The 23,278-nt window shown below is 36.7% G+C and overlaps 1 protein-coding gene across 10 annotated transcripts in view; it reads left to right on the top strand.

Moving 5' to 3' along the window:
• Positions 1-23,278, top strand: part of MCTP2 (multiple C2 and transmembrane domain containing 2) — a 245,083-nt gene that overhangs the window by 26,158 nt on the left and 195,647 nt on the right. For 5 of the 10 annotated variants that reach the window (XM_049108441.1, XM_049108440.1, XM_049108439.1 and 2 more), the window contains exons 2-3: positions 21,217-21,398; positions 21,941-22,029. The exons of 3 other annotated variants lie outside the window; for them this stretch is intronic. The gene's annotated coding sequence lies outside the window, so the exon portion shown is untranslated. The remainder of the gene's footprint in view (positions 1-21,216; positions 21,399-21,940; positions 22,030-23,278) is intronic. 2 more of the 10 variants (XM_035714285.2, XM_035714284.2) reach the window with 1 other exon arrangement.

Genomic DNA, 23,278 nt, shown 5'->3' with positions numbered 1-23,278 from the left:
AAAAAATGGAATGCCAGATGGCTCAGTGGTTGGGCTTCTTCCTTTGGCTCAGGGCATGATCCTGGAGTCCCAGGATCAAGTCTCACATTGGACTCCCTGCATGGAGCCTGCTTCTCCCTGTGCCTGTGTCTCTGTGTCTCTCATGAATACATAAATAAATAAAATTTTTTAAAAAATAAATAAAAGTTAAAAAATAAATTATACTTAAAAGACTTTTAATTTCAGTCACATAATTATAGTGTTATTAAGAACCAAAAGTGAAACTTTGTAATATTTTTATTGTACAGTCATCATTAAATACATTATTCCATGGTACCCTTTAATATGTATATTTGCTAGCTGAGCTTCATTGTTGGAATTGTTGGAAAATTGCAGTTTTAATGAGTGTGTCTCGTGTGTGTGTGTGTGTGTGTGTGTGTGTTTGTACATGGGTGCGCATGCATATGAGTGTGTGTTTCCTGATCTGTCTTTCAGCAACTTGTAACATGGACTATTCTTTTGGGGGATCACTGAGAAATTGCTGGAAGCATATTGGCCTGGCATCGCTTATTAAGGCCAGTGGTCTCTAAAATCACTCTTAATAATGAATGCAAAGCAACAATGACTGCAAGATTTATGGAAGTCATAGCTACAGTGTTTATGTGTTCAATTTAGTATTTACTTAAAATATTTACTGCAGGGCACCTGGATGGCTCAGTCAGTTAAGTGTTTGCCTTCTGCTTGGGTAATAATCTCAGGGTCCTGGGATCCAGCCTGGAGTCAGGCTCCCTGCTCAGCAGGGAGTCTGCTTCTCTATCTGCTCCTCCCCCTGCTCATGTGCTCTCTCTCCCTCTCTCTTAAATAAATAAATGAAATATTTAAAAAATTAAATAAAATATTTATTGCTCCTCAAAGCATATTATTATTAAAGATTTTATTTATTTATTTTTATTAGAGAATGGATGGGCAAGTGGAGAGGGGAGGGGCGGAAGGAGAGGGAATCTCAAGCAGACTCCTCACTGAGCATGGAGCCCAGGGCAGGGGCTAGGGACGTGAGTGGGATCTAGCTCAGCACCCTGAGATCATGACCTGAGCTGAAATCATAAGTTGGAAGCCTAACTGACTAAGCCATCCAGGTGCCCCACATATTATTATTTTAGTTGCAAAATAAATTGGGCATAAAATTATTTTACGGAAAAAAATGCTTGGATTACTATTTCATCTTTATAGTGCAAAATAGACTCTTGATGTAAATCTTTGTGACCATAAACCTGTTTCTTAAGGAGGGCAGGGCCCATGATACACTTGGATTTCTGTCTGAAATCTGACTGGACAAAATGTCTATCAAAAGAGATACAGGGGGTGCCCAGGTGGCTCAATCAGTTAAGGTCTGCTTTTGGCTCAGGTCATGATATCTGGGTCGTAGGATTGAGTCCTGCATCAGGCTCCCTGCTCAGCGAGGACTTGAGGACTCCCTGCTTCTCCCTCTGTCTGCTTCTCCGTTGCTCTTGCTCTCTCTCATTTGTTGTCCCTCTCTTTCAAGTAAATAAGCACATTTTTTTTTTAAAGGAGAGAGATACAGAATTGAGAGTTGTTATTCACAGTAGTGATGCTTTCACAAAGTCATCAGGAACATTGAATGAATGAGGCTCCTAAAGTACAGAGTTAGGTTCCCACAAACCTCTAGTCACCTTTATGTCACCCTATTGATAAATAACCTTGTTTTATATTGATTTCCATTTAAATGCGCCTTATTTAACATATATTGCTGCTTTATTAACATAGAATTCACAACCAACAGCCCTGTAGCTCACCCCTGAACAAAGCTTATCTAATATACATATTTTCTTCGTGACACACATCACAGACTTGCCTAACTATGTCACCTTTGCCACCTCTTTATGATTCTGCAGTTATCTTACCCATCCTGTCACATGCTCTGAGTTGGGAGACATTACAAGAAAGCAGTGATTAAGAAAGCAACCTGTGGATTCAGTTGGCCTGAGTTCAAAGCCTGGCTCTACTACTTAGTAGCTGTCTGCCCCGGGCACATTATTCAAACTCTTGTGCATTCTTTTCTCATCTTTTCAGTGGCTATAAAAACATTGCCTATCTTGTCATGTTAGTAATTGATGAGAAAATATGTATTTCAGATATGTCAGGTGTTTAGGACAGGTAGCACATTAGCCCTCAATTATGACTATTAATCTACTCAGTTAGCCATATTCCACTTTCCTTTCTGTTTTTCTTAAAGCTTGATTATGCATCACCAACAAAATCAAAACCAAAAATAAAATTAAGGAAAAATGTAGCCTCTGGGTATCTGGGTGGCTCAGTCAGGTAAGTGTTGGACTCTTGATTTCTGCTCGAGTCATGATCTCACAGTTGTGGGATTGAGCCCCAGATAGGGCTCCATGCTCAGCCTGGTGCCTGCTTAGGATTCTCTTCTTGTCCCTCTGCCCCTTCCCCTGTTCACACATACTATAGTTCTCTCTCTTTCAGAATAAGTAAATAATTTTTTTAAAAAATTAAGGAAAATAAGGTGGAAGATACTCAAGTATGAAAAGATGAAGCAGAGATGATGTTAGAAAAAACTATTAGGGAGAGAGAAACTCTCAAATTTGCCCTGAGTTCTGATCAGTTTCAAAAAAGAAAGACCTGAGTCTCACTATTCTTTGGATAAAAGCAATTGTTCAGGAGGTGCATGGTTAATTTTAGAATGGAGCAATATTTTTTCTCAGTTCCTCATGGGACACCTGCTATTCAGATGCCTGTTATACTAGTTTGTAACTTGTGTGTGTGTGTGTGTATGTGTGTCTCCTTCACCCTGGAATTTTGGAGATTGAATGTTAACTCCCTGAACTTTGTTAGGTCTTCAGGCCTAACTCCAGACACTGATTCTCCTGAGGATCTCTTCCTTCTAATAAAGTGATCACCAGAATACTTTCTTGCTCTTCTTCCAATTTTATGGATCACAGAGACATAAATCTAAGTGCAAAAAAAAAAAAAAAAAAAAAAAGCATTGGATGCTGTATAAAGATAGTGAAGGCATAGAGAGGCAGGTAAAGGAACCAAGTCCCACATGGCATCTACCAGGGACTACATCTACAATTGGAGGACGTTGTGACAGAGGCTCTAAAGCCATAGTCTCCATGCTTTTTGGTCATGGTCCTCTTTTATTAAATAATTTGAGACACATACCCTAGGTGTATGCATTTATTTACCTGTATATTCCATATAACTTAGTTCAGAACTACTGTGATCGCACCTTGTAATTTGCGTTTAAAGAGATGTTGAAAAGGATGGATGATTGTCCTAAAAGCAGATTGTGGTGACAGCTGCCTAACTCAGAAAGTTGACTAGGTATTATTCAATTACACACATAAAGCAGATAAATTTTATTTTATATAAATTATGCCTTTAAAGTAGTTTAAAAAGGGAAGGATGACACGAAGATGAAATTAGCAGCATAGAAACATTTAGAAACTGTTATCAGTATAAAAAAGCTGTTGCTCTCACCCAATTTATTAACAACAAAATACTCATTTTTGCTAAGAGTAATATGATCAAACATGCCATTATTAACATTTTTATTGACTTTGTTGTTTGATTTTTACAAAAAGCTCATTCTCAGAGTATAAGTACTGCTCTTTAATACTTTTGCCTCTGCTTCATTATTAGGATTATCTTCAGTTCAGAGTTTCTTTGCAAGAATCTTTTTCAGTAACCAGGTAACATCTGTAACTCTCTCTAGCCAGGTGTGCACACTGAACACACATACACACACAGTTTAGAGTCTGTCAGTATGCCACACATTGGATAATCCTGAGAGCGTGTGGCCCATGAACCACCTGTTGTACAGGGAAACTTGCATTTTTTTCCCCCCTCAGAGCAGCTCACAGTGGCTTGTGATTGGCTGATCTATGGGTTAGGTTTCTTCCTGGTTTTCTATTTCTTCATTACTACTTTTCACTATGGGAATTGCCTGAATATTTTTAAATGGATGTGTCTGTTATTATAATTTCTTCCCTGTCTCTCCTAGGATTTATGCTCTCGGATATCAGGGACATTATTTTGTTCATTGTGGCATGACCAGCACATTGACTGATTCTTGGCACAAATTCTTGGCTCAATAAATATTGCTAAACAGGCACATTAATCTATGTCCTAAATTTTAGTGACAATTCTTCTCAATTTTAAGATAAGGATAAATACATGTAGAAGTTCTCTTGTTCAGTTCCTGCCTACACTGAGGTACTGAGTTTGGATACCATGGCCTGGGGGTGGGCAGAATGTGAATGTCATGAATGGAGGCAAGGTGACAGAGCCTGTGTGTCCCCAGGAGACCAGACTCTCTTTTTTGGCCTCTGATGTTTGGAACAAACCCACCTTACCACTCATCCCTTATAAAAGGAGAGGAATGAAAAAATCAGAAAACAGAACAGGTAAAAGTCATACCTTTTCAGAATAATTTAAGGTGTTTTGGAAATACTGTGCAAAGGCAGCTGCTAGTGATGTTTGAGGGATTTGTAAGATTTGAAGGGTGTCATTGTGACATATGACTTTTCCACACTGGCAGGACTGACAAGGACTAGGAAGTACTCGGGAGAATTGCATCCATTCAATTTGTCTGAAAGAACTGCTCTGTAACTTGATTGAAGTCCAGTTTTGTCTTTTTTTTTCTAAGATCAGAATTCTTGAGGTATAATTTACATACTAGGGTTTACTGGTTTAGGTATATAGTTGTCTGAATTTGAGACACAGAGACACGGAACCACCATCATAATCATGATATAAAAGGTTTCTTTCACCACCACCCCCAAGTTTCCTTGTCTTTTCTATATCCCATCTTGCTGTCCCTACCAACTACTGATCTTATTTCTGTTCATATACTTTTCCCTTCTCCAGGATCTAATAAAAGATGATAATTATAACCCTTTGTGTTTGGCTTCTTGCACTTGGCTATTACTTTTATACTCTTCCATCATATTTTGTGTATTAGTTCATTCTTTAAATGCTGAGCAGTATGCCACTGTATGCACACATGCCATGTCTTTAAAATCCATTCACTAGTTAGTGGGAAGTTGGGATGTTATAAGTTGTTGATGAGTTTTTGTAAAGATTTTATTTGTTTATTCATGAGAGACACAGAGAGAGGCAGAGAGAAAAGCAGGATCCCTGTGGGAAGCCTGATGCAGGACTTGATCTTAGGACCCCGGGATCATGCCTGAGCCACCCAGGTGCCCCAAGTTTTTGATGATTTTGAATAAAGTTTCCATAAACATTTATGTACAGGTCATCATATGGAAATATGTTTGAATTTCTATTGAGTAGATACTGGTAATTTGGATTTCTGGGCTGCATGGTTAATTGTAATTTTAATTGTACGAGAAACCATCAAATGGTTTTCTTAAGTGTCTGTGCCACTTTGCTTTCCTGCCAGCAATTAGAGTTCTAGCTGCCCTGCATCCTGGCCAGCACTTTGTGTTGTCAGATTTTTGCATTTGCTTGTTTGTTTTTGGTCATTCTAGAAGACAGTTGGTTTAGGTGGAGTGTAATGGGATGGCTTAATTTTCTTTTGCTGTCATTACTCTTCCTTGCAGGGAACCTCCCCACCTTATGTTTCCCTCCATGGGCTCCATTTGTATAGACAGTAGGGTTGACACCTTATTAAATACTCTTACCAGTTCTGTTGCTGCCTCTTCATAGTATATGTTACACTTGCTTTGCTCTTCACTGAATTCTTATCATTAGATCATAAGCTTTTTATAGGTAGATTTATGCTACTCTGGCAAAACCAATAGGCACTCAGGTCACCCTTATTTTTTAAATTATAGATTTTATTTTATTTTATTATGGATTTATTTGAAAGAGGGAATGAGCATGAGCAGAGGAAGAGGGAGAGGCAGACTCCCTGCTGAGCAGGGAGCCTGACTTGTGGCTGTATCCCAAAACCCTGAGATTATGACCTGAGTCTGAAGGCCGATGCTTAACTGACTGAGCCACCCAGGTACCCCTAAGGTAGCCCTTTTGTCTTGATTTTTTAGAGGATAAGAAAGCATAGAGTCAGCCCTGAAAAATTCATTATTTAAAAAAAAAAAACCCTCTTCTTTTTATACCTTTTTGTATATAAGATGTTATTGGCAGATTTTTTTAGGACTCAAGAAAGTACGTTTGCCAGATTTCCAGTCCTGAATCAAGGATCAAATGGTGGAACACTGTTACTCATATCATTGTTTAAGCTAATAGTATAAGGACTTTTAAATTGTTCCAGCTACATTACTGAGTCACTTTAGCATCAAGTGCTGTTTCTAAAGCTCCCGTTGAAGTGTCTCAAAGCAATTGAAGCAATTAGGCTTGGTTGGGCTTGGTTTCAAATTCTGCCAATTTTCAAGCCCTCTTCAAGTTCAGCCTTTAAGCATAATTAATGTTTTAGACACATAATAATATAGATTTATCCCTTCAACTTTGGTTATCTTGAGACATCTTTTCACAGATTGCCTTATGAAGACTTAGGCTTGCTTTCAAATTCTGCTAATTTTTAGGCTCTGATCAAACTAATTTGTAAACATAATTGATCTCTTAGATAATAATACAGATTTATCCCTAGAACTTTGAGAATATTGAGTCCTATCTTTCAATGATGCCTTTATAAAGATGTATTAGGCACTGATGTCTCAGTATTAATTTACAGTTTTATGTAGGCAGTCTCATAGGGATATAATAACTTTAAAAGGACAGAATTGATCAGACTCACATGTATATGATTATGCATCACTATAGATGGTTTCCTAGTAGTTCTTGTTAGTTTTTTCTCAAGCACATTTTAAATACCTAGCATTCAGGGGTGCCTGGATGGCTCAGTCAGTTAAGCATCTGCCTTGGGCTCAGGTCCAGATTCTGGGGTCCTGGGATCGAGCCCCATGTTGGGCTTCCTCCTCAGTGGGGGGTTTGCTTCTCCCTCTCCCTTTGCCCCTCCCCCTGCTTATGCTCTCTCTCTTTCTGTCAAATAAATAAAATCTTTAAAAAAATATACATAGCATTTATTTTTTTTCTTTTTATATAAATTTATTTTTTATTGGTGTTATACATAGCATTTAGAAGAAAATCTTCTCACCTGAGTATTTTATAGCACAGAGCCCATTATATCCTTAGGTCTACAGGCAATTGTTTAATTACTCCAAGGTGTCTCAAGGCCCAACTCTGAGCCTGAAGAATATTGTCCTCTGGCCAGAACGATTGTGTTCTAGCTGTGATATGTGAGTTACATAGTTTTAGAATTTGAAACAGGGAGGATGTCTACAATACATGGTTTCAGTGGAGAAAATAGTCAACTTGAAAGTGTTTCACTCATCCATCCTTTAAAAAAAATTAATGCATCCATCCCTCTTAGGAATTTTGTTCCAATTGCCTATTTTTCGCAAGCAGGATAAAACGAAGGAGAGCAAGGTGGTGGAGTGGGCAGGGACTGCACTGTGGTTCCAGCTAGTGGAGGTAGGTCCTTCCTGGGGACTGTTGAAAATGTGTATGTTTTTGAGGGTCACAGTGACAAGGGGCATTGTTTGCATGTGGGAGGTAGTTGCTGGGGTTGATAACTGTCATTGTGCAATGCATGGGACAGTCCCATGCAAAAAAGTATTGACCGAATGCCAGTAGTGGCTTCTGTTGAGAAAATCTGAGATAAGCCTGGGTTTCAGTTTGCAGCTCTGTGAAATGGAAAACATTGCATTTTCCTCATCTGTAAAATTGGAGTGAAAATATGTATTTACAAGATCACTCTGAGCATTGCTGAGGTTGTATGCAAAACAGTAGACACAGGACCAGTACATAGAAGGAACTAGCAAAGAATCATTGGCATCCTTTTTAACCCTCTAGTGGCTTCTCAACCCACTCAGAGTAAAACACAGTGTCCTCACAGTGGCACACAAGGACCTCCTGCTCTCCTGTGAACTCATTTCCTGCCAGTCCCTTCTCTGGCTGTGCTCCAGTTACCCTGGCCTCCTTCCTGTTTCTCTTTCTGGGAGATCTGCCCTGCTCTGGACCTTCTGCACTTGGTCTGTCTTCTGTGTGGAAGGTCCTTCCCCTGAGTGCATCTACTAGGCTCTCTCCCTTCTTCTGTTCTCTTATCACCTTATCCAAGGGGGGTTTTCCTGATCCATAATATAAAGATAGCAGCCTGGCTGTCTGCAGCCACCCCTTCCCTTCAGATCTTGCTCTTTCCCCTTGCCATCACCCAACATATTCAATATATTTTTGCTTATTGCCTGTCTCTTCCAAGTAGAACATAAGTTTCATGAGAGCAAGGACTCAATTTTGTTCACTGATGTATCCCTAGGTGCTGTGATACCACCAATGCATAGATGCCCACAAATATTTTCTGAATAAATAAAAGTGAAAATAGCACAGGAAAAGGGCACATTGTGGTTGATCATAATTGGTGGGTACATATGCTATTTGTGTTTATAATAAAGTTATACTTTTCTGCTAGTTTAATAGTTTTTCATCCAGATGATGGAATTAATTATTCACTAGAATCTCCCTGTCTAAACATTTTGACAGACATTACAAGAGATAGTGGATATCAGGTTGTCTAAGAATCAGATTTCTCTGTTCCCCTCCTTCACTTTTAATTGAGGAAAGCATGAGACTTTTTATTTTTCTATAAGATGGCTTTAAGAGTATGATGATGTGATTTTCTCTGAGTATATGTTTTTATATTGGTTGCAAATCTGTAGAAGTCATCAATAAAATTGTCCATAGCATATTAGAATTATTGAGTTGTCCTGTATTTCTGTAGGAGGTATAATTGTTCTTTGAAAAGACAATAGGTTTCTGTTGACATAGGGTTGGCTTGAGCTTATGAATGCTTTGAAAGATTATGTTATGAAAGAAACTACTGGCTTAGTGTTTTGAAAATAGGGCAATGAGAAACTGTATTGATGTTTATTTAAAAGATAGATATTATTTTTTAAAAGATAGATATTTGTGTATAAGTTTCTTCTTACTTTTGAGAGGTACAGCCATATTTCTCAAAGATTTTGCTTTGTGGGGGCACCTGGATGGCTCAGTCACTTCAGTGTCTGCCTTCAGCTCAGTCGTATTCTCAGGGTCCTGGGATTGAGCCCCATGTCAGGCTCTCTGCTTAGCGGGGAGTTTGCTTCTCCCTCTCCCTCTTCTTCTGTGTTCTCTCTCTTCACCTCTCAAAAATAAGACCTTTAAATAAAATAAATATTTTGCTTTGTATTCTGAAATATTTATATCAGTTTGGTGGCTGACCGGTATATACAGTTTGTTAAACATGCTCTGTTTCACACCAGAAATGGTGTAGGAAGATATGTATAAGGCCTTCTTTGCTCTGAATTAATGTCCGTCTTTGGGCTTACCTTTCTGTTACATTTTTATATCCTAATATGGCTGCTGCAATATGCTGTTTACTCAAGAGAGATATGATTTTTACTGGAAATTAACATCTTCTTCTAATTCTATCCCCCATCAGTAATGTTCTAAAGATAGTTTAGATGTTCTGCTTCTGCTGGTAATTCCTAGATGAGGAAACCTTTAAATGTGAAAATAATGTTAGGCAGGACATTTGAGGTTTGGCAGTTGTTTTGCAATGTAGATACCAGGTAAGAGATCGGTGTGTGTGGTTTAATATGAGGTCATTAAACTCAAGTATGTGAAGAAGTAAATTACTTTCTCTTAACACTTGGTGTGTATTGTTTATTGGACAATGCTTGATTTAAAATTTTTTTATTCACTTGTTTATTAGACAGTGCTTGACTTTTAAAATTTGGGTCTCTAACTCCATGGCAGATTAAGAAATATTCTGATAAGGGAATCAAGACAATTGTGTGTGAGTGTGTGTAAGCACACACATATGCATGTATGCACTGGCAAATGGTGGGGAGCAATTTCGTCAAGAGATAATTATTGATTGAACACTGTAGCCAGAGAAGCATGTGCCTTTAGCAAGAAGATTACATCCATCTACCTCAAGTGTCCTCAGCTTGGCCTACATCTGTCTTCCCCTTCAGCCTAATTTTATCTGTTGCCTTTAAGTTTTCCTTTCCTACAACCTTCACGACTTACCCAGTCAGGCTTTCTTTCCCCTCCTGCCCCCACAGCAAGTCATACCAAGATTACCAATAAGCTCCATTGCGCCACAAGGATGCTTTCGGGACTAGTGTTATCTGCAAGCAGCTCTTCATGCTCTTGACCACTTCCTCTATAAAATACCCTTCCTTTATCTTCTCTGTTTTGGTGTCTAGTTGTCATAAGGTGGCACCACCCCCCCCTTTTGTTTTTCATTCTCTTTGGCTATATCTTTTTAATGTCCTTTTGCAAGTTTATCTTGCTCTAAAAGACTGTTCACTGCTGGAGTTCCTTCAGGCTCATGCCATCTTTCCATTTCATATTCTTTTTTTTTTTTTACAGTATTTAGTTTGGATTGGCCACATAACTAGTGCTTTGTGGCTTATAGTTTTATTTTATTTTTATTTTTTAAAGATTTTATTTATTTATTCATGACAGAGAGAGAGAGAGGCAGAGACACAGGCAGAGGGACAAGCAGGCTCCATGCAGGGAGCCTGATGCGGGACTCGATCTTGGGTCTCCAGGATCACAGCCCAGGCTGAAGGCAGCGCTAAACCACTGAGCCACTGGTGCTGCCCCATTTCACATTCTTCTTGACAAACTTAACCATCACTGTGCCAACAGTTGAATGCCAGTCTCTCCAAAATCTTGTCTTTAGACCTGATCTCTCAGCTTCACAGTCATCTACTCTGCTACCAATATGGCTTTTCCAGTGAACTTCTGAAACACAGAAACCAAGACTGATCGCACAATATGCACTTGTGAGTGAATAGCCCTAGTAGTTTTTAATTGGGCTGGACTCAATCCTGATATACTCCTTCCTCTCATTCCTTTTATTGAGTTCTGTTAACTCAGTGTCATTACTGTTAGTACAAGAAAGGTACTGAAAAGAAAAGAAGAAAGCTTTTCTTTACTGATAAAACAAGAAGACAGAAGAACATAGATCTAAGCAACACAGTCAATCAGCTTCAATTAATTGACATATATAGAATTCAAGAACTGCAGAATTGACTATAAATTGGGCCATAAAAAAGCCCCCATTAGCAGAAGAATGAAAACATATGGATTTTCCTTTCTGACTTAATTCTTAGGAATTAAGATAGAAATAAATAACATGAAGATAACCTGACAATCCCATTTCTTTTTTAGAATTAAGTACTATGCCTCTAAAACAAAACAAAACAAAACAAAACCCTATGTATCATATGGAAGAACTTAAGATGGAAATTAGAAAGTATTTTTAATTAAATGGCAATGAAAATATGATATACCAAAGCTTGTTTGATGTAACTCACTCAGTCCTTAGAAGGAAATTTGTAGCATTAAATGGATAAATAATGGTATAATCCAAAAATCAGTATCAAATTTTGTCAAGAATTAAAAAAAAAATCAAACACAGAGAGTATAGGAAGAATGAAGGAGTAAATATAAGAACAAGAATCAATAAATGAAATCAACAAAGAAGAGTTAGTAAACTAATAACCCCTTGTGAGACCAATAGGATGAATAATATATAATATATTACCAATATCCTGTTCCTATTGAATTAGAAGCCCTGGTCAGCACATAAAGGAAAAAAAAAATAGATGCTTTAGAAAAGATTAAATAAAATTGTCTTCATTTGAAAATAATTTAGTGGTCTACATTGAAAACCAAAATTAATTATAATTTATAAACAAATTATTAGAATTAATAAGTGACCTCAACAAAATGGTAGAAATTAGAATTCATGTATAAAAGTCAATTGTTTTCCTCTATACCAGCTACTCAAAATGAAAATATAATACAAATATCAATAGTTATAAAATGATTTGGTACCTATAAATTAATTTGACAAAATATGTCATAAGTTGCCTATTATGAAAATTTATATATACATACACACGCACACACAAATATATATGTGTATATATGTATAACATGATCAATTAAAGGCTATTAAAAGTTATAGATGCTATATGATTCAATGATCTTGCTACTTGGTATTTACCCAAATCAGCTAAAAATTTATGTTTGCTCAAAAATTTGTGCACAAACATTTATAACAACTTTATTCATAATTGCCTCAAATTTTAATTTACCGAAATGTCCTTCAAGAGGCGAATGGATAAACAAACTGGCACATCCATAAAATGAAATATTATTCAGCAATAAAAATAAATGAGCTATCTCAAGCCACAAAAAGGTATAGAGGAGATATAAATAAATATCGCTACGTGCAAGAAGCCAGTTTGAAAAATCTGTATAGTGTATATTTCCAACTATGTGACATTCTGGAAGAAACAAAACTATAGAGATAATAAAGAGATCAGTGGTTGCCAGGGGCTCAGGGGGAGGGAAGGGAGAAATGAATAGGTGGAGCAGAGGGAATTTTTAAAGGAGTGAAATTATTCTGTGTGATACTGTAATGATGGATTCATTTGTCCAAACTCAGAAATGTACAAAACAAAGTGTGAACCCTAGGGTAAATTATGGACTTTAGTTAATAATAATATATCAGTAACACTTCATCAGTTGTAACAAATATACCATATCAATGATAGATGGCAATAATTGGAGAAATTTTGTGTATTGGGGAGCAGAAGGGATATATGGGAACTCTTGTACTTTTGTATAGTTATTGTATATACCAAATACTCCTCTAAAAAATAAAGTCTGTTACAAAAAAAGACAAAGTAGTCATATTCATGGTTAGGAAGATAATGACATCTTTTTTTTTAAAAGATTTTATTTATTTATTCACAAGAGACAGAGAGAGAGAGAGGCAGAGACACAGGCAGAAGGAGAAGCAGGCTCCATGCGGGAGCCCGACGTGGGACTCGATCCTGGGTCTCCAGGATCACACCCTGGGCTGCAGGTGGTGCTTAACCGCTACGCCACCGGGGCTGCCCAATAATGACATCTTAAAGCCGTCCTCAGATTAATTTGTAAAGCAACTACCAACTAAAATTTTTAACAATTTTATTTGGAAGTTAAGAGTATTAGTCAAACAAATGAATTCTAAAATTTACACGGGAGAGCAGAGAAAAAAGAAATCAATCTGAAGAACCACAACAAGGTTGGAACCTTACCCAGCTAGATACCAAACCTATAGTAATTGATTTTGTGATTTTAGCACAAGTATCAATAATCAGATATACACCTTATATATGGAAATTATATATCTAATAGAGATGGCCTTATACATCACTAGGAGGTAGGGTAGGTTTTATCAATAAAAAGATTCCTTGAAATTTGATTATGTACGTAGATAAAAAATAAAATCTTACCCTCTTCTCAAACCATAAGTAAACAATTTAGGATAGAACAAATGACTGTGAAAAGTCAATTTTCAGAATTTTTCCAAGAAAATATATAAAAAATATATTAGTGATCCTGAGGGTTTTAAACCATACCCACTGCACACATGCCGCACAAACACAACATGTAAAAAAAATCGATGAATCGATGAATTCAACTCACCAAAATTTTTCAAATGTGAATCTTGATACCACATAAAAAAAGTTTTTAAAAGTTACATATTGGGTAGAGTTTCACAGCTGAAAGTACTAAGGAAGAATTATTATCAAAAATTTTAAAGTACTGTTTCAAATAAGAGAAAACTAAGCTGTCAACCCGATAGAATAATGGGTCCCCTATCACAATTTAAGATTGGCAAATATTAAAAAAGTCTTGCAGTGGTAGGTACAGGCAAAGACATTGCCCAGTGGAAACTCATTGGCTGATGTTGGGTATATTAATTAATATATCTACTTTGGAAAACAGTTTGGCAATACTAGCTAGTCAAGTTTAGGATACATAAAACCTGAGTCAACTATTCCACTCTGAGAAAGGGTATTTCTCAATGAGATTTATTGGTAATTTGGGCAGGACGAGTCTCTTGTAGGATAGGATACCTTTCATAACTCTGATTTGCTCCCACTCTGTATGATTTATGCCCCCGACCATGGTCATTGAAACAACCATTCTTCACATGTTTCTAACCACTTTTAGAGGGGGAGTCCAGAGCTCATGAGAAGAACTCTGAGAAAAACTAACATTAGCACCAGAAGACCAGTCTATGTATAGTTTTTAAAGTATGGTTAACTCTATTTTTAGTAGTAAAATAGAGTAAGCATCTTAAATATACATCTGCAGGAAAATAAATAAATTATAGCATCTTCTAACAATACAATAGTATTCCACCTTTAAAATAACTTTAATAAAGCTACATTTATCATTGTGGATACAGTTCCTGAAGGAAATGTTGATTGAAAAGCATGAAATAATATGCCACTTATATAAAATATGTAAGAAATCAAGTTTATAATCATGAAAAGTAGTATTCTGTTTATCCTTAAATCATATATAACAAAATACATGGATAGAATAAATACAGTTTTAGAATACTGATTACTTCCAGCAGGGCATGATGAGAGAGAGTCATCAGAGAGGAGCACACAGAAAATATAATTGTATTTAAATTTTTGTTCCATAAGGTGTGTCACTAGTATGTTCTATGACTTTCTATACACATTGAAGAAATCTGAGTATAAAAGGACAGCAGTGGGAGTGGATGTGGGAACATATAACCGAGGCTGAGAATGTTTGAATAGAGTTAACCCAGAGGTCCGAAAATTATTGTGGACTGAGTTGAATGAAAAAATCAGGTAGGGCAATAAGTAAGGTCTAAGGCCTTTACAACTATTTAGAGCAGGAAAAACCAGGAAATATTAGATTTAGGGTAAATATAGTGATATAATGTTGTAACCCCCCCCCCCCACACACACACACACTATTTATTTCATGTTTGCAGAACACTTTGACGGATATGACCTCCCTGGATCCTACCAAGGGATATGATAATACAATTAGCCATAAGTAGGAAAAGAAGTTCATGGTACTTGATATAGGAGTAAGTTACTAATTAGCTTTTTTACTTGACTTAATTTCTTTAGGGTCAGTTAAAGTGAACTATAGTGTGCTAAAGAAATTTGCATTTATGGTCTCCAAAAGCCAGTGTTTATACTCGTGTCATGACTATAGAGAATTAGAAAGTTGCTAGAATTCTAAGCTGATTTCATTTAATTAAAAGACATACGGTAGAAAGCACTGGGAAAGATAATGGCCCACGTGATCTCTGTGTTCCCTGATAATATTGAGATGTCCTGCAAGGTGTTCCAACATGAACCCGGTTCCATTTTGCTGCCAGAGCACCACTTTACCCAGAAAGTTGGGTTTCTGGTTCCTCTTGAATGTTGCTGTATGCTGTTCACAGTTAAACATGGCCCATAGAATACCACAGATTTGATCAACTGTTGTTCATCTCTCAACCTCCCTTGAAGACCCATCAACGTATTTATGTTGAGCTTCCAGTCTGTTCTTGCTTGTATTTTTAAAATTTCAATGCTGTAATAAGATTTTCCTCTTCTCCATCTCCTCCTCCTCCTCCTCCTCCTCCTCCTGCTGCTGCTGCTGCTGTACCTTTTCCTCCTTCTGCTTCTTCCCTGCTTTGTTCTCTTTCACTCTTGGTAAGGAATAAATCAGAATAATTTAGAATATTTCTACTTCTTCCAAATCTGTCCATTATGGCAACTTATGCTAAAACATTTGAAGTTCCAACTGAGGGGGTCCCTAAGATCATTCCCAGGTTTGGTGGGTCTTTAGGAGGACTCACTGGACTCAGTATTTGGTCTTATAGCTATGATTTACTCTGAGAGGATACAAAACAAAACCAGCAAAGGGAAAAGTATACACAGGAAATTTGGAGGAAACCAGGGACAAGCTTCCCATTGGGGTCAGATAGGAATTGTGATAACACATGATATGTTGTCTAGCAGTGATGCTCAATAGAGACATTTTTTTCTATTGGGTTTATATTGGGAACTGGTCACATAGACACTTTCTGCCTAGCATGTACCAAAACTCCAGTGTCTTAGAAGGAAATACATGTTTGTTTGCAAGTACAATTTAGACAGAATGAGTCACTCTTATACTCACAATGGGTCCTTGTCAGTTAGGGTGATTGGAAACCTTCCAATTCTTAGGTTCCCAGATGCCAGCCAAGGGCTAACCTTGCAAGCAGAATTAAGAAGTCAGCCATCTCAGACCTGCTTATTGTGCTTTTCTGCACAATGATTATTCTTTTGTTGAATGGAATGTTAACTTCCCAGGGCTCATTTAAAAATTATGTATACCTTTGGTTAAACTCATTCTGGTCATTTCAGAGAGAGAGAGAGAGAGAGTGTACAATTGTGATTATTCTTCAGAGCTTGGAATAAGAGTGTAAGTCCAAGGATCTGAACACTTGAGAGACCTCAGACCCTTCTCCTTCCTTTTATTCCTCTCCAAGTGGAGTATGAATTATAAATGACTGATAAAGAGAGGAGAAATTCTGGGACCTTTTTCTATAGATGAGATTTTAAAGAGACAAGTAGTTGGGCAGAGTTTGGCCTTAACCAGAGGAGACAGGAACTTCTTCTCTGTTAATGCATTTTATTTCTTTCCAAGAACATATGTAGTGGAATCAAAAAATATATCCAGTCCTTTTGGTTGATCTTAATTTCGGAGGGGTTTCTGTCTCTATGATGATATACTTAGTAATACATCTGATTTGTAGAATGATTCCTTCTCCCTCAGTTGGATTACAGATTTAGTAGCAAGTTGAATGATTGATTGGAAGCTGCATTTTAGGGGGAAGAAAAAGGCAGATTTATTTTAAAAGCAGATGCATTTTCTTTTTCTTACATGAAACTGATATGGAGAGATTTTCCTAATAAGGATAGTCTCACTTAGTTAACATTTTTGTGGTGAGGAAGTTGTTTCTACTACAAGCACAATTAAGTATAGTCAGATGTAAAGAGTCTTTTTTTTTAATTTTTTAATTTTTTTTTACGTTTTTATTTATTTATGATAGTCACAGAGAGAGAGAGAGAGAGAGAGAGGCAGAGACACAGGCAGAGGGAGAAGCAGGCTCCATGTACCGGGAGCCTGACGTGGGATTCGATCCCGGATCTCCAGGATCGCGCCCTGGGCCAAAGGCAGGCGCCAAACCGCTGCGCCACCCAGGGATCCCAGATGTAAAGAGTCTTATCCCCATACCATCAGAATGCTAAATAATCCTTCCACAGAATGTCACTTGCCTTTATGTGTTCCCATAGGATGAGTCTATGCTGTCAGACTTTCATTTTTATTGAATTCCGTCTAAATTTTTCTTTTTCTCCCCAATTTAACAGGATGTGATATGAAATTTTCTTTCTTCTGGTAATAAAAACATTTTAATGGTTAACTACAAAGATAGTAATGACACATTCTGACTAATAGTAACTACTTGCTATGTCATTTGATATTTAGATTGTAAAAACATACCCTTTTTTTAGTATTGACACCTAAAGGAGATATTTGAGAAGCAGTGTCCATCATTGCTATTGAATAATATGCATAATAATCACTTATGCTGTTGTCATTCTCAGACCTTTTTCTGAGTGCTTCTTATTCACACAGTGGTTTTGGTGCAGGTTCCATCAGATACTTTTGGGCGGGCGTGTAAAAGGTTTGCTGTGCTCTTTCCATTTGGCCAATTGCTAGCAGCCAGCGGGGGGATGTCTAGGTTAAAACCATAATAAATGAAACTTCCATTAGGCTTCTGGGCTCTGGGCCGTTTCCTGTAAAGACTTTATCCTGCCGTTAGTGGTTTGAAGAAACAGAATGCTTCTGTTCGTTCAGTAAATGAAAGCTCAATTTTATCAGGTTGGGTAGCACAGGTATCTCGTTTTGTGAAGAGATTCTGCTCCTGATGCTGATAGTTTGCAGAACACGGGTTGACTGTAACTTGTAACTCTTTGGACATTATGATAATAACCTATGAATGTAGGTAGAAAAATGGAACAAATATGTTTATTTTTTTAATATTCTTTGAGGTGGGGAAAACTGAATATCCAGATAGTTAGATTTATCTCATCAGCTTTTTCTTCAAACCTAACTGTTCCTTGAGTTTATTCTTACTTTTAGACTTTCTTTATTCAGAGAAATGCATTGTTAATTGGAGGGATAATATTTTCAAGCATCAAAGAGACCACGGGCCAACAGTGTATTAGCTTTATGCACCCCTCTAAGAACACTTTTTTTCTTCTGGGCACATATTTTAGTATTTATATGTTTGTAGTTCTGTACATCTCATTCTGTACTTACTTGCACAGTGGGGAAATTAGGGTTGGGATGATTTTGCAAAACTCACTAGGAGAGTTTGGGTTTCAGGTAAAATGGAATAAAACCACTCAAACCTTTCCTTGCCCACTGAACACAGATATTAAGCCAGGGTAAACAAAACAAAACAAAACAAAACAAAACAAAACAAAAAACCTTGGTGAAGCTAGTTTAGGTCTCTGAAAAGTAAATATAATCATGCAGATGAGGGAAAACACCAGAATTGAAATACCATTGAATTAGAGGTGAGTTTACTATTTCCACCTCCTCTGCCAATACCTCTGAATTCAATGCAGTCCACAGTCTAGGAGTCAATATCAAAGGGTTATCTGTAGAACATGTGACTTTTGATATTAGGGTTGTGAGTTCAAACCTCATGTTGGGCATGGAGCCTACTTAAAATTTAAACAGCAGGGCAACAACAAAATCTAGGAGTCAGTATTGGAAGCAGATGGAGAAACCCAAGAGACACCCTCTAGTTCTTGTTTAAGGAATAGAAAAGAAAAGTCCTAAAATTCAGAGAGAAGGGAGAAATACCCCATTTTTTCATCTCTCTTTTCTCTCATTTTGTCATGCCCTGGCAATCTTGTGGCCAAGGCAACAGCCACAGAAGCAGCTGACAGTAGAAAAGAGCAGGAGCCAAGACAATGAGTGAGGGGGATGTCCTTCCTATTTTGTGAAGCTGTAATTTTGAGGGCGGGGCTAAATCATTGTTTCTTTTTTTCTTTTCTTTTTATTTATTTATTTTGTTTGTTTTAATCTGCATCAACCCTTCCACTACGTGTGACATCACAGAAGTGGGTTGTTTCTGATTAGAGGAGTGATGAAAAGGTACTCTGGAACCAGAGAGTATCAGGGAAGACAGCTGAGAAGAGGGGCTCAGGAAACGATTCCATAATGTTTGTGAATTTTTGAACTCACTATAACCTGTACATTCATGTATCTGACCATGATTAGCATACCATCTAGTTTGGGAATGTAGTTAATGAGTAGAATTTCATGCAAGTTTCAGAGTGACCTCGAATGGGGCGTACCCAGAGCAGATTTGAATGGCCCTTCATAACTTTTGAAAACAACATTGACATCAGCTCACAGAATGTGGGTTGGAATTTATGGTGAGAAGGTAATCAAATCAAATGCCTGGCAAGACAATAATCTCAACATTCTCCATAGATTTAATAAGGCAAAGGATTTTATAAGAATGTTCAGAATGGGGCAGCCCGGGTGGCTCAGCGGTTTAGCGCCGCCTTCAGCCCAGAGCCTGATCCTGGAGACCCCAGATCGAGTCCCACGTCAGGCTCCCTGCATGGAGCCTGCTTCTCCCTCTGCTTGTGTCTCTGCCTCTCTCTCTCTCCTCTCTGTGTATTCTCATGAATAAATAAATCTTAAAAAAATGAAAATATGATTTTAAAGCAGCTATTAATAAAATGCTCCAGTGAATAATCATGAATTTTGAAATAAAAGGTAAATTGAAATATATCCATAAAGAAATAGGAAATATGTAGTAGAACCAAATGGAAATTTTAACATTGAAAAATAAGAGTCTCCTTATCTTACCCTCTCTTACCCACACCCAAATTCCTTACTACATAAATTTGATTAAAAAAATGGAGATGACAGCGGAAAAAATCAGTAAACCTGAAAGTAAATCAATAGAAGTTTTATAGTGTGAACAAAAGAGAGGAGAAATATTGAAAAATAATGAACAGAGACCCTGGGACTGTTGGGCAATAACAAAAGGCATAATGTTTATATTATTGGAGTCCCAGAAGGAAGGGAGAGTATGGCTAAGAAGTATTCCAAGAAATAATGGCTGCAAACTTTCCAAATTTGACAAAATATATAACCTTATAGATTCAAGAATCTGTTACGTCAAACAAGATAAACTGAAAGACACACACACCCAAGCATATCATAACTCCCTAAAACTCAGGACAAAATCTTGAGAGCAGTCAGAGAGAAAGTGACACCTTATCTGTAGAAAAACTGTGATTCAAATGATAGATTTTTCAGCAGAAATCATGGAGGCCAGAGGAAATGTCATACCATTTTTAAAGTGCTGAAATAAAAGTGCAGAGTCTAGGATTTAGTGAAAATATCTTTGAATGTGAAATTAAGATCTTCTCATATCATGTAAAACCAAGAGAATTTGAAGTCAACAGACTTGCTATAAAATAACTAGTTAAGGAAATTTCTTAGACAGATGGGAACTGACATAAGACATTTGTAATATCAAGAACAGACGAAGTGGTAAATATAATAGGCAGTTCTTCTTGAATTATTTAAAATATGGTTCATGATTGAAATCAAAGTAAAACCTTGTCTGATAGGAATTTTATAAAAAAGAAATATAGCCAAAATCACAATTGAATTAAAATGGAATACTAAAAAGGCAAAGGAAGGAAGGAAAAGCAAGGAATGAAAACAGAAGAATAAAAAACAGTGGAAACAAACCAAATATATTGGGAAACCTTAATATAATACAAACATCAATTATTATATTAAATGTAAATGGTCTGAAGAAACTAAAAGAGATTGTCAGATTGGATTTAAACAGCAAGAAGATAGAACACTTATAACAACAAACTTTCAAAATACAGAAGCAAAACCTAAAATAACTGAAGGATAAAAAGACAAATTCACAATTATAATTGAGAAACCTCAATATAATTGAGCATTCCTTTCTAGGTAATACTAGTAGACAGAAAATCATCAAAGATATAGAAGAATTGAACCATCAACCAGCTAGGTTTAAAAAACATTTATATAACATCAACTAAATGCTAATTGGCTAAAATATTTCTAATGAATATACAAGCAATGCTTTTTAGCATATTTTCAAGTTAAGCTGTGAAATGTGAATTAAATAATGTATTTGTGTCTTGCTAATGTGAAATACAAGTTTATGTTTAGAACAACATTTTAATTATTTTTTATTAAAGATTTTTATTTATTTGACAGAGAGACACACAGAGAGCACAACGGGGGAGCACCAAAGGGAGAGGATCTTCACTGAGCAGGGAGCCCAATGTGGGGTTTGATCTCAGGACCCCAGCATCATGATCTGAGCTAAAGGCAGATGCTTAACCAACTGAGCCACCCAGGTGCCCCCAGAACAACATATTAAAAGGCAGGAAAAAGTGGTAAAATATTTTCAAAGCTATAATGACTCAATGTGAAATAATTGAAATAATAATAACTTAAAAACCAGACAGCATTATCTTAAATATTTACTCTGTGCCAAGCACTATTCTAAGCACTTTATATAGACGAATTCATTAAATCCTCATTAGACATTGTTGAGGTAGTTATGGTTAAGCTCTGTAAAACACAGTAATGAGATACAACTTGAATAAATTGGGTTAGATATCAAAATTTGAATTATGACAACAGTATCAAAAAATAAATAATAAAAAATAGCTTTTTTTGACTGAATATTTTCTGTGCATTCAACACTGTGCCTGGCACTTTGTCTCATTTTATTTGTACACTAGATTATATAATCCCCATTAGATAAGTGAGAAAATTGAGGCTTAGTACAACGACTTGCCCATAATACTACCATCTAAGTAAAATATAGCAAAGCAAAATTCCAACCCCTGGTGTCTGTCTCTAGAATCCAAGCTCTTCATCTCTCCATTACTTTCTTTCTTTTCTTTTTTTTTTTCTCCATTACTTTCTGAAGATACTCCATTTCATCCCGGAAGCAGCCCTTGCCTGTACTGGTGGCCATTCAGCAAAGCTGTAGACACTCATAGTCCTGCTCTTCAAAAGGTAGGGACTTCCCAATGACTAAATATCCTGTCCTAGAGTAAGTTAGGGCTAGGTACAAATGCTTGGAGACCTTAATTTTAGAAAATATGTTTCCTTGTGGCTCTTGGCCTCTTTTATGCTCAGCCAAACATGTCGATGTTAAGTATAGGCCAGATCAAAATTACTTGACCCCACTGTTCTTTTTCAAGGATTTTGATCCTTTGGGATCAAAGGAATAGATCTTTTTGAAGGATCTATTCCAAAAGGATCTATTATGAGCTACTTGATACATAGAATAAGGTTTATTTCTCCAAATTTGTTCTTTTTTAAATTAAACACTAAGACCTTAGATAATTATTTTTTTAAATTTATTTATTAGTTTTCATTATGATAGGTATACTCTCTAATCATTGTCCCCTATTTACCCCATCTACTCACCCACCTCCCCTCTGGTAACCATCACTTTGTTCTTTAGTTAAGAGTCTACTTTTTGGTCTCTCTCTCTCTCTCTCTCTCCCCTTTGATCATTTGTTTCTTAAATTGTATATATGAATGAAATTATGTAGTATTGTCTTTTTTCTGACTTATTTCACTTAGCATTGTACTCTCTGGCTCTATCCATGTTGTTGCAAATGGAAAGATTTCATTCTTTTTTATGGCTGAGTAATAATACATTGTGTATGTATATCTTCTTTATCCATTCATCTCTTGATAGGTATTTGGGCTGCTTCCATAGCTTGGCTATTTTAAATAATGCTGCAATAAACATGGGATGCATGTAGCCCTTGAATTAGTGTTTTTGTATTCTTTGGGTAAATACCCTGTAGTGCAATTCCTGGATCATAGGATAGTCTATTTTTAATTTTTTGAGGAATCTCCATGCTGTTTTACGCAGTGGCTGCATTAATTTGCACTCCCACCAGCAATGCATGAGGGTTCCTTTTTGTTGACATCTTTGCCAATACTTTTTCTTGTGTTTTTGTTTTTAGCCATTCTGACAGGTGTGAAGTTATATCTCATTGTAGTTTTGATTTGCATTTCCCTGATGATGAGGGATGTTGAGCATCTTTTCATGTATCTGTTGGCCATCTAGGTATCTTTGTAGAAATGTCTGTTCATATCTTCTGCCCATTTTTAATTGGATTATTTGTTTTCTGGGTGATGAATCATGTAGGATCTTCTTATTTTTTAAAAGGATTTTATTTATTTATGAGAGACACACAGACATAGGCAGAGGGAGAAGCAGGCTTCTACCAGGGAGCTTGATGCA

Source organism: Canis lupus, chromosome 3, assembly GCF_003254725.2.
Source record: "Canis lupus dingo isolate Sandy chromosome 3, ASM325472v2, whole genome shotgun sequence".
Lineage (NCBI taxonomy): Eukaryota > Metazoa > Chordata > Mammalia > Carnivora > Canidae > Canis > Canis lupus.
This window is presented reverse-complemented; position numbering and strand designations above follow the sequence as displayed.